The following is a 9,575-nucleotide window of genomic DNA, read 5'->3' as shown; positions in this document are numbered from 1 at the left end:
CCCACAGAGAGGGCCTCCTCAGGGTGCCTCCGATCAAAGAATGTCGATTGGTGGCCCCCAGGGGGAGGGCGTTCTCTGTGGGCGCGCCAGACCTGTGGAACCGCCTTCCGGATGGCCCCCGACCTGCGCTCCTTCCGACATGATTTAAAAACTTATCTATTTGAACAATCTGGCCTGGTCTGATGGGTTTGGGGTTGGATTTAAATAAGTTCTTAACACATTTTTAGTATTGTATTCTTGGGCATAATTATTTAATTCTTTTTAATCTCTTTTTTAACTTTTGTATTTACATTTTGATATTTATTGCCCTGTACACCGCCCTGAGTCCTTCGGGAGAAGGGCGGTATAAAAATTTAATAAATAAAATAAATAAATAAAATTCCTCCTCTGGGGAAAACTTAATAGCAGTTAAAATAGTAAGTATAGTATAGCTACCACGTAATACAGAAGCACAGCATAATTTTTAAAGGTTTTCTTCAGTGTTGCTTTCACAAGTTCAAGTTCAGAAACTCAGCAGGTCATATGAAATAATGCAGTTGTCTGTGAATCACAAAGCTGAGCCATAATATTTGAAACAATGGCACAGCCCTTATTTCTGGGCAACACTTGGAATACCTTAAATCTACAAAAGATTTCCTGAGGTAATTTCTGCAGCAATGTATCATTTGGTGGGAAAAGCTTCTATCCAACCAGAATATCCATTGACTATACCAAAAAATAATTGATATCTTCAAATGTTTGGGTAGTTTGTCAATATGATCCAAATATACCATACTTCATGGTCCCATTAACCTATGTCCTTGTAAGTGTTGAGAGTATGGTATTATTCTAAGTGCTCTAGTGTCAGCCCCACTAGATAGACCAGGCCAGGAAATCAACTCTACAGGAATACAAGAACTATTTTTATTGAGATTGTCTATAATAACAGAATCTTGCAAATCTGACTGTGTTGTATTTCCTTCCCTTATTACTCCAGTGAACCTGGGAGCTGTCTATTAGCCCTTTTTAGTCAATTGTGGCCTTCAAAATTTCTGTGAACTTTCTGGTGTCATCTAGTTTATTTCCTAATCTCCAAACCAACAATATAATAAAGTATTTTTCACAAAACCCTACTTTTTTTTCTTTTAGGCTCAGAAAGAAGTTTATGTAAACGTAGTTGAAAAATCTCTTCTCATATAATTGAGATGGCACAGACAAATTTGGATTAAGAAACTGTAAGCAGGCAAGTTTACAAATTTGCAAGTTTGCAAACTTATCCTAACTCTAAAAAACCAATCTCAATCTCTTTATACTTCAGCTGGTCTAATATTAGCCCTAATGCTAAATGACCCCAGGAGTTTGCTTATATCCCTGTATTTGGCTACAACTGATCTAATTCAAGTTCCTATTTTAGCCTTTCTGATAGCCTTTATGTACACCTATTTAATATGCCACCTTTACATTGTACCCACTCAAGATAGCATACATAATGCTCCTGCCTATTTTCTCAACAAGGTGAATTGGGCTACAAGATGTTGTTCTGAGTGTAAAACCAGCTTTCAAACAAGATAAAAGAATTGTGACTTTTCCTATGTGTTTGAAGAACAGTAAGCCAGGGATCTGCCAAATACTTGACAATTTATAGCCAGAAATTATTATTTATTTTTTTAAAAAAAGGCTGAAACACATGTTACTATCTTAGCCTGAGGACACAGGAAGAAGATTTCCCCCTTAGTACTGAAAACTGTTACTAAGAATCCTCATATCTAAGGCAGCTTACTTAAAATAATTCACTGAAGACTTTCCCAACCTTGGCAACTTTAAAATGTTTGGGCTTCAACTCCCAGATTGACAAACACTGGCTTAGTGTATTAAGTGTGTTAAGCTAATTTGTAATGTAAAATAACCACAAACAGTTCTTAGAAGGGAACATTATCCAAAACCTCTTACAGCCAGCCACCATCTAGAAAGCAGGTCAAAGAACACAATTTTGCTGTCAATTCCAACACTAAGGGAGGCAGAGAGGGGGAGGGGAGGAAAAATAATGCTTTTAAAGTTTTCAGAAATAACTTTGTTAGATTTTCTACTAATTTTGTTCTTCTGCAAACGATGCAAGTTTTCTTTGTAGTTCTAGATTTTAACACATATTTCAACAATGAATCATGAAGACTATCAAAAACTAAAACAATGCATTTACACTAGATCCCTTCCCCATCCTCACATTCTCCAAGTATCAACTCTTCCCTTCTCTGGAGCTACTAGATACAGTTATTCTGTGTCTAGACTGCTTATTTCCCTGTGACCCTGAATCACTCAGCACTTTCTAGTGAATTGCCACACCTCTTGAGTTCAAAACTCATAATATCCACACTTTTCCTTTGTTTGGGCTCCTCAATGCCACTGGAAGCTTTCTACAGGACCCCAGCAGATCCCAAGAGAATGGCAGAAGTTTTCAAGATCATTTCACCTTCTAGCATTTTGTTTCTGTTCAACCCTTCATTGTGTAATCCTTCTTGTTCTACCCTTTAGATGGCTATCTGATCTTTGTCAAAAGTATATCCCACATAAGAGAATGTTGACACAGTCTGCCAGTTCAAACAAGTCAAGGACAGGGTTTCAACAAAAGCTATCTCTCTAGCAACCCCCTCATCATCTCAGACACAGAAACATCCAGTCATGTGAAGACTAGGCTGGGTTTCTCAACCATGGGGACTTTAAATTGCTGGCTTGGGATTTCTGGAAGTTGAAGTTCACCCATCTTAAAGTTGCCAGGGTTAAGAAACTCTGCTCTACAGTCTTCCTTCTTCTTGTCAAGCACTGATTCTTTGGGTTGCCTATTGTGCAAGACAACCAAGCCACCCTCAGTTGCTTTACCATCATCAGGAGGGCAATAAAAATCACTGCAGACAGTAACAAGGAAGGCATTCAGCCAAGGAAACCAACACAATCCAAGAATTACATCAGATGACATTTTGAGTCCAAGACTGAGGAAGGCAGCAGATGACTACTAAAGAATCAGTTGTCAAAACTACACTTTTCAGGCCAGAAAGTCTTTAAAGCACCTGTTGTATCTTTTCTAAAAATGTTTCAAGTGCACTTATTCCCTGTGCAAAGTGGTGATCACCTAGCTCTGTATTGTTGCACACGATGTTCTCCACCATTTATACCAGAGGTCTGTCACCCAATATAAGCATCCCATATTTAGTCTCTCAATCATTCAGATCATTTATAGAAGAAAAGATCATGATGCCAAGGGAGAAAAGGCATGAAAATTAGACTTTTCTTTCCTCCACCTTCCTTTATAGGCAGAGCTGTATAATCTCTGCTTTTTTACTTCTTCAATATAATTCACCTATTTTTAGTGGTCATTCACCTACTAATCTGGTCATTAAGTTATTCTTTGTTGTGATTGTAGAATATAGAAAGGAATCTAAGCATAGCATGACCAAAATTCTCTGACCCTTTATATCAGGCATGTCAAACTGCCAGCCCGCCAGCCGGATGCGTCACACCAAAACCGCATCCACCCCATTGCTGGCAATGGGGAAAAAGTCACAATACGTAGCACGACATCATGTGACATTGCGAGTTTGACTTGCCTGCTTTATATCTTGGCTTGGAATGTCTTGGAATTTTCTGTATTCATTCATTCATTCATTCATTCATTCATTCATTCATTCATTCATTTAAAACAACCACCCATCTTACGTCAAACTCTGGGTGGCTTCCAACCAACATTTAAAACAGCATAATTGTACGATTTAGACATATAACTATTAAAACCAGAAATAATAAAACCCTGGCACCCTAATATTTTTTAAAATTCACATAAATATTTATTTTATTGTGTTTGGGAGTGCACAATAATTACAATAATTGCACTTCAGATTTCTTTTCCATCCCTTTAATGTTTGATTGTTTGGTCCTCCTACAGTCCAGAACTAGTCTCTCAACTGTAATAAGCATGCAGAAAATACATTAACACTGCTAACAGAGCCTGCACTATAAATGCTAACCAACCCTACTTAGCTTCCAAGCCTAGACAAATCTGACCAGGCTTAGCACAACAAAAGCTCATTTTTCAGAAAGTAAAAACTAACCAAATTCCCTTCTAAACCTACGGAAAAGCCACCCGCATTACATATCCCATGCTGTGTTAGTACCCAACTACTGTATTTCAAACTTTGTCTTCTCAAACACTCAAAATGCTGCCCCAACTTTCAAAATGTAGTTCAGCCCTCTGGTAGATGCTCACATGATGACAGCACTTTTTCCCACACATAATACAGGGAAGAACAAAAACCACACTTTTCAGTTATCTTTTGCAAACGTAAACACTAGCAAGATTCTTAGATATATCTTTCTTTTACGAGGTTACCTTTCAGTAGAACAGTTCAGCTAAGCAGACAGAATACCTTACATTTACTGACTAATGTAAGTGTGGCTGGAGCCAAGCAAATATAATACTTCAACCACTCCCAGTTCTCTTAAAGGAGCCTATTGAATGAAGCTTGATAAGATCATAACTATCAGTTATTCTGCTATCAGCGCCTTGCTACATGTAACAACATAGATGCATGTGTTGGGGGGGGGAAGATAATCTTTGTATTACTGTGAATAAGTGGAAGGAAAGTAAGGGAACTATGCTTTATCTGGCCTGGGCAAAAATCAAAAGAATCCTCAATGATGTAAGACAGGGCTTTTCAACCTTTTAACCCATTGTACCACTTTTAGGATATGGCAACATCCGAGTACCACCAGTCGCCTAGCAAGGTGTCAAAAACTTGATGACCAAAAAAAAAAAAGGAAAAAAGTGATGAAGTACAGGTAGTCCTTGACTTAAAACAGTTCGCTTAGCGACTGTTCAAAGTTATAATGGCACTGAAAAAAGTGCCCCCCCAAGCCACAGCTGAGCAAGACACCTGCCTGCCCGCCCAGCAGCGCTCTTCCTCCTGTCTGAGGTTTTCATTGTTGTGAGCATTTCTGTTGAGGATTGGCAGAGGGGGTGGGGGGGTATGTTTGGTTTTTATTCCTCCCATCTGCTGGGTGGTTACAGGAGGTTTTGATCCCTTCACATGACCCTGGGACACTGTGACAGTCATAAATATGAATCAGTTGCCAAGCATCTGAATGTAAATCACAAGACCCTGGAGATGCTGCAATATTCCAGCTGATCGGCGCTTCCTCTGGGCTCAGAAGCGCCAGGATCAGCATTGAGCTCACCTGGAGCCTGGTGCTGATCCTGGCCCTTTCGCTGAGCCCTGACAAGCCATGCAGCTCCAGCCATCTCTCGCTCAGGATTATGTGGTGCTGCCACTGGTTCAGCTCATTCCCCTCCCCCACTACCACTTTTCTAAGATGGTCGTGTACCAACTGCCAGGTTCCAATGTACCACAGGTGGTACCCGTACCACTGGTTGAAAAGCCCTGGTGTGAGAATTAACTGGAACATGAGCTTTAGGGTTGAAGATAGTGCATTGATTTCGCAGACTAGCAAATGCAAATTATTATTTTTACCCTTTATCCAGCAAAAAACATAGTTGCCTGGAAGCTAGGAAAAGTGACCCACTAGAAAGGAGGATTCATGCCAGCCTAGTGTTTCTCAACCTTGGCAACCTTTCTCAACATTGGCAACCTTGGCAACTAAGATGTGTGGACTTTGACTCTCGAGACGTTTTCAGCCAGCATGCTGGGGAAACACTGCTGAGGTTGAGAAACACTCATGTAGCCAGTCAGAGCTAGGGCTTCTACTAGAAGAAAATGAAATGCTGGAGACTTATCTACAAAACCCTAAAGAGCTTAAGGCAACTCAAGTTGGAGAGCAGAAATTTTGAATCAACGTTGGGAAACAGATGGGACGTGCATTTGCAATGGACTAGGAATGTGGGGGAAGACTATGTCATCTGTTCTGCTCTCAAGAAACAGTGAGTTGCCCATACTGACTACGGACCAAGCAGAATGCATGGATCTGTGCTAAACATCTATGGGAAAGTCTTTTATAATGCCTAGTTCAAGCACTTATTATGGGAAGTAGCTACAGCCAGTGGCCCCATTTGTTTGTATCAAAAACTGTCAAGAACATTCATAATCATGTCCTGTTATTCTCCCCTGCCCTCCTCTGATTGTACAAAGTAGGGAAGTATAATCATTCACTTACTTTTTTAATGCTCTTTTTGTTCTTTTCTCCTTTCACTTTAGTGTGCTGAGACCAGCCCTTCTCTGATGCACATTAAGAAATCATCCATGACCCTTAAAGTCCACTTGTTGTGATTCAGGGTCAGCCTGTGGGTTCGGCAGTTGGGTCGGACGACTCAGAGGAGGAGGGGTGGTGTTGAAGAGCTTGCTGATGAGAGCCCTCAGCCAGGCCCCTCCCACCTGGTCACGATGGAGACCCAGCTGTGTGAGCCTGACAGCATGGATGAAGATGACCCACAGCTGGCCCTGTTCAAGGACGCCCGACGCAGGAGGCAGTCAATCAGGAGTAAACAGAGGAAGGCAATGGGGCACCTCGGAAGGAGGCAGAGAGAAGCCACGCCCTAAACTGTATAAAAGGGGAATGCGTGGGAGGGCTGGTTTGCTGAAGGCAACCGCTTGAAAAGCTCCTGTTTCTTGGTTCGTGTATTGTTTGTTTTTGTATCAATAAATTTGGCAGGCTTAATTCCAGCCTCTTGCCTTCTTGTAAAAGGGGTTGTCCCTGCCTTTTCTGCAGGGCCGGTAGCAGGCTGGTACAGAACACCACTATCGGGTTGGGAATGTGGTATTACTTCATAATGTCAGAAAAATATTGGAGGTTGAGAAAAATATTTCTAGACGCTGGCTTTCTCAATGTTAAGCCGTTGCTGGTGAAAGGATGTTGAAATGAAAACGAATCAGCATCCTGCACAAAAGCTGTGTGCTTCTCCTTTCAAAACAACTGTGTTTAACTTTGATCTTTCTCTCAGGGGGCAGGGGAGAGTATTTAAGAGAAATATATATGGGGAAGGACTTCACACTATTAGCCTTTTCAGTCTCAAAACTCTCAGAATCACTTTGGCAGTGATCCTTTTTTGCAACGTATTGTTGAAAAACAGAAAAATTAATGGTCAGTAACTGGTAGTCACATGTCCTGCAGCAACAAAAGGCTTTTCATTCTCACTCCATTCAAGTCAAAGAAAGAAAAGGAAAAGAAAAAGAAGGACAAACGTGGTTTGCACATAGCTGGTCCCTTACAGAAGTAGGAAATTGATGAAATCTTGTCAGTTGGCTACTGAGGAGGATCTGCCAATTCACAAAACCATCACTCCCTTTAGAAGAACAGAAACTCAAGAGGAAGCAGAAGTTCTGCAGAATTCCAGCCTATAAATGAACAAACAAACAAAGAGACTCGGCTCTGCAAGAGTGCTGATGTTATTGCTCTCAGAGACATGCAGAGCTGCTTTCTTACTAGCCAAGAATCCTTGAGAGAAAGTGTGATAAATTGAGACTCTGGTAATGCATGCCATCTAATTCTCAAGAGTTTCTTGTATATCATTTCCCAGGTCTTTGGAGAGGACGACTAATGCTGCTTTCCTCCTTTCTGTTTCCACGGGGGTTTCTTTTCTTTGCCATTTTTTTTTGGCTTTGCTGTTTGTGTTTTTTTGTCTTTTGCACTGTTTTGTGTTTTTTTTCTATTGTTTTTTTATTTTAAAATGTTTTCACAGGGAGCATATAAGTTTAATAAATTAGTACTTATTGTTATCCAACTGGTGCAGAATGCAGCCGCGCGAGTTGTGGTGGGGGTGTCCCGACACTCCCATGTAACACATCTACTCCGCGAGCTGCATTGGCTTCTGGTTGTCCTCCAGGTAAGATTCAAGGTGCTGGTGATGACCTATAAAGCCCTAAATGGCATGGGTCCGGGTTACTTACGGGAGCACCTGCGGCCGGCATCAACTTCCCTTCGTCCAGTGTGCTCCCACAGAGAGGGCCTCCTTAGGGTGCCGTCGGTCAAAGAGTGTCGACTGGCGGCCCCCAGGGGGAGGGCGTTCTCTGTGGGCGCACCAGACCTGTGGAACCGTTTACCGGTGGAGCTCCGGATGGCTCCCGACCTTCGCTCCTTCCGACGTGACCTAAAAACATATTTGTTTTAACAAGCCGGCCTGGTCTGATGGGTTTAGGGGTATTTTAATGTTATTGTATTAATTGTATTGAATTGGGCTGTAATATTTAATATTTTTTTAATTTTTGTATGTTGTATTTTATTGTATTGCCCTGTACACCGCCCTGAGTCCTTCGGGAGAAGGGCGGTATAGAAATTAAATTATTATTATTATTATTATTATTATTATTATTATTATTATTATTATTATTATTATTATTATTATTATTATTATTATTATTATTATTATTTGCTTTATCTAAGTTAACAAAATGTACAATAAACTTCCTCATGTTCATACATTTCTCAGTGACTTGCTGAAGAGCAAAAATCTGGTCTGCATAGTCCATGACATCAGAAAGTCAAACTGCACTTCTCAGAATTTGTTTATTGTCACTTCTCATCCTCTTTCAATCACAATTCTGTCAAGCATCTGTCTAACCCCCTATAATTTTGGTTTCAGTCTTGCTATCTATATTAGAGAACAATAATGGCACTCTTCCAATTGTCAGCCATGTGTGTGTTCATACACACATTGACCATGTTGTGGCATATACATTTATTAAATAAGCTAAACAAGACGAACAGTCATAAAGGATTAGAGTCAGCAAACTACATCTACATTTAAGCATATATGGAGTTACATTTTACACTTGCAGAGACATTTTCACTATATTTTTCTTGAATGCTAATATTGATACCGTTTGTTTCAATTGCATTCTATGACACACCACTATTTCCCAAATGCTCCTCCCAGCATTTTTAATTCCATTTATTTTTCTGTAGACTCCTTCTGTAGCCCACTTCACGCATTTCCAAAACAATATTTTAATTCCATCTCAGCCTGAGAATCAATCTGCATTTTTCTGTGTACCTATTTTAATTGTGACCACTCCGTATTCTCTTTGACTTATATTCTTTACAATGGTATTTTCTCGTTATGTACGTGAATCTATCTTTCATCCTCATTTTAATATCATTATTAGATTCATTTTATTGATCCTTTTAGAGGATTTTTTCATTCGTTACTTCACCAAATACCCTTTTACAAATTTCCTTTAGCACAATTCCACAAATTTATGTGACATTTTGTATTATAATTCTTTTCACACTGATTCAGGCAACTTCCATATGATCTTTCCTTCTGTGTACTTTCCATTCATCCTTTTAGGAGATTAATCTACCTTTCATACAGAACTAGCACTTTCATTCCAGTTTTGCAAATAATTTTTGGGATTCAAAGGAACTGGGCATCAGTTACCACAGTGATATCCTACCTAGATCATCAGACTGATTTGAAATTGTTGCAGGTTCATCTCTTCAAATTTACAGAAAAGGTTTTTTATTGCATAATCTGCTTATCTCATTCACAGAATTTTACAGTACAGAATTTGCTGACACTATCATTTCCCATTTATAACTTTCTCAAAAGTCCCAATAGTTGATGAAGGAAGGAATGACATAATATTTGTATCACACCT

The sequence above is a fragment of the Vipera berus genome (assembly GCF_964194415.1).
Source record: "Vipera berus genome assembly, chromosome: 3".
NCBI lineage: Eukaryota > Metazoa > Chordata > Lepidosauria > Squamata > Viperidae > Vipera > Vipera berus.
This window is presented reverse-complemented; position numbering follows the sequence as displayed.